General features: G+C 29.3%; 1 long non-coding RNA gene across 1 annotated transcript; it reads left to right on the top strand.

Moving 5' to 3' along the window:
- The first annotated feature begins 259 nt into the window (after positions 1 to 259).
- On the top strand, positions 260 to 1,375 carry LOC121124302 (uncharacterized). The gene is made up of 3 exons (XR_005866275.2): positions 260 to 312; positions 466 to 960; positions 1,024 to 1,375. It is a non-coding gene; the product is annotated as an uncharacterized lncRNA (long non-coding RNA).
- Positions 1,376 to 2,950: the final 1,575 nt, after the last annotated feature.

Raw genomic sequence — 2,950 nt, 5'->3', positions numbered from 1 at the left:
TTCTACTATGACCTCGTCTCAGGTAAATTTATATATATATATTTTTTTTTTTTTTTTTGTGTGTTATATTATTTGTATGAACCGTTTTCAGATGATACAACAATCTTGAAATAAAAATAACACTTACAGTACTATTTATTGTGTGTCAATAACATGGAAAGATCATAATTTTAAAGTATATTTAATATAAATATTCATTCAATTGTTAAGCTAACATTACAACTATGGCATTTGATTTGAACAAAATTTGATATTTCAGTGAGCATGATTATATAAGAGGACACTGGGACTATTGTCCCAAAAGTTGCTTTAGTGAGTATTACTGCGTTGAGATAAAAATTTCCCTATCGTGTTCAAAAATATAGCTATCAATACTGTGTTGATATTGAGATAATCCCTAATTTGTTAACTAAAACAGCGGCTTATTCATAATTAATATACTCAAATAATACAATATATTAATAGGATGTGGCCAATCCAATTTTATGAAAACGTCTTGTGGTGGTACAAATATTAATTACACCAGAGAATCAAAGCCAAAAGAATTTCCGTGGAACGCATATCTTGTTAAATCTGAAGGGTGGAAAAGTTTGGACTGTGGAGGAGTTCTAATAAAAGACAATATTTTCCTATTTGCTGCCAGTTGTTTTGATGGACATTCTGCTAATGAAGAATATCAAGTAAATGTTTCACAAGCCTCACGTTTATTTTAAGTAGTTTTAGCTTATGTAAGTTTCATTTTAGATTAAAGTTGAACAATTTTTCCGGATTATCATGCAGCAAGAACTCAATATTTATTCTTGACTAACATCACAATCCACCCACAATATAATTCTTCTACTTTAGTGAATGATATTGCTGTAGTTAAAACTAGCTTTGAACCAGTACTGAGTGACGGAGTTGTTCCTATTTGTCTACCAACTAATTCATCGCATTATTACAAAGGAAGGGCTGCCACATGTGAGGATTATATTTTGTATAATTATTGTGTAAATATAGAGATTGCTCTTTTTTCATCGACAGACACTTACGTAAATAATAAGACTGAAACAGAAAGAACTAAGCAAGTACAAAAATTTGGCATATTGAAAGTGGTATCAAATGATGGGTTTGGATTAAAAAAGGAAAACAAAAAAATTGTTGCAAAAGGGGATTTCAATTTGATGCTAATCAGATTGTTTCAGGACCTCTTGTTATGAAAGAAAATGGGGATTGCACCGTTATTGGAATTTCATCAAAACTCAACGTTAGTGAAACTAACTCAAACATAAGTGATGAAATAGTTTCACAAGAGTTGACCAATATTTAGATTGGATAGAAGAATCAATTATTAAATTATTAGAACAATAAATATCAAAGTGATTATCTAAACCCATATTCTTTCTTTTTTTTTTTATCCAAAATTATTAAACGCCAAGGTGAAAATATGTATATTCTTTGCAGCAGTCCAATATAAGTTTTAAAAGCGTACGAGTCATTCTTTAGAACTCTTGATTTTAAGTTTCCTGATAAGTACGTCTCGATTGCTACATTATCTAACAGTCTTGTATTTAGTTTCCATACTTTCTTTGTATGGCCTCCAGATTCTGCTAAAGTGACAATGAACAGATGTAGATTATAACTTTTTTTATCTTTTTCTCTGGTTTTTTTTTCGACAGCATGTTCTTTTCAAGATTCTTCAGCTATAAATATTTATTTATTTTTTTTCAATTTACATGTTTTTGCTTGAAATATAACTGTCGGACAAAAGTACGACATTATTATAAGGCATTGAATATAAGGAACATACAATTACATTTTAATATTATGAAATAAATGTAAGTCATTCATTTTAAAAATTGTGGATTTATTATATGACATTAATAGTATGGAAATACTTAAGAGAAAAATAACGGTAGTATATTTATTTGCGTAAATACCAAAGGATTTTTGACTTTTTTTTTGTTTGTTTTTGAAGGAAAGGTTGAGTAATACAATAGTGGTATTGTTAATTGGGGATACTTTACATCTTTTTCAACGTTGTTTATATCAATCAATTCTGAAATAATTATTTTTTATACCCATTTTTGATAACCCATGTTTTGCAGTCATAATTATTTTGGGTCTAAAAAAAAATACATCAAGTACGACACGTTTATAAGTATAGTATGCACTCTGTAATGTCATGATTGGTTGATAATTATAATTACAAATACGTAAGCACTAAATAATCTTAAAGATTATAAATAAAACACGACTTGTTACTTTGATAGTATATATAAGAAGGAGTTTATATTCATTTACTCGTTTGTAATACATACAAGGTACTATGACTACATAATAATTAGAACATTTGCACACCCTCTCCCCTTTTAAAGAGAGTTAAAGACCAATAACTATTTCAATACATTAAAAAGAGGACTTCGTGTCAGCTTGGTTTGAGATTTAGGTATCTTTGAAACTAGTTCCATTTGTGTATAATCTCGCTTTATATGAATTGCATTTCTTCGCTTTCTGGACCCGTCTTCCATTTTGACCTCATAAGAAATTTCCATGCCTATGCTTCCATATAATGACGGCCTTTCGTTTCCATCTCTTTGATTTCTCATCTTGCAAACATACTCTCTCCCCCTTTTGGAAAGTAATTTGCTGATTAAATTGATCATTCTTGTACATTTGTAATTCTCCTCTTAGTTTTTTTCATAGCATAATTTGGACTAGAGAATCACATTCTTCTTTGGTGTATTCCAAAATTCAGCTAGGGTTTTTTTTAAAATAATTACATAATTATAATCTACTTTTTCTATTAAATGTACCATATTTTTAACTGATGAGTCTGCATGTCCATTTACTGAGCGTAGGAATGTGATGAAATTTCGTGGATAATGGCATTCAAATTAGATAATTCTTTTAACTCTTCACTTTTAAATTGAGGGCCACCATCACTTCTTACATATTTTGGGAACCCAAT

The sequence above is a fragment of the Lepeophtheirus salmonis genome, chromosome 9, assembly GCF_016086655.4.
Source record: "Lepeophtheirus salmonis chromosome 9, UVic_Lsal_1.4, whole genome shotgun sequence".
NCBI lineage: Eukaryota > Metazoa > Arthropoda > Copepoda > Siphonostomatoida > Caligidae > Lepeophtheirus > Lepeophtheirus salmonis.
Note: the sequence above shows the minus strand (reverse complement) of the source record. Positions and strands in the feature narration are given on the sequence as shown.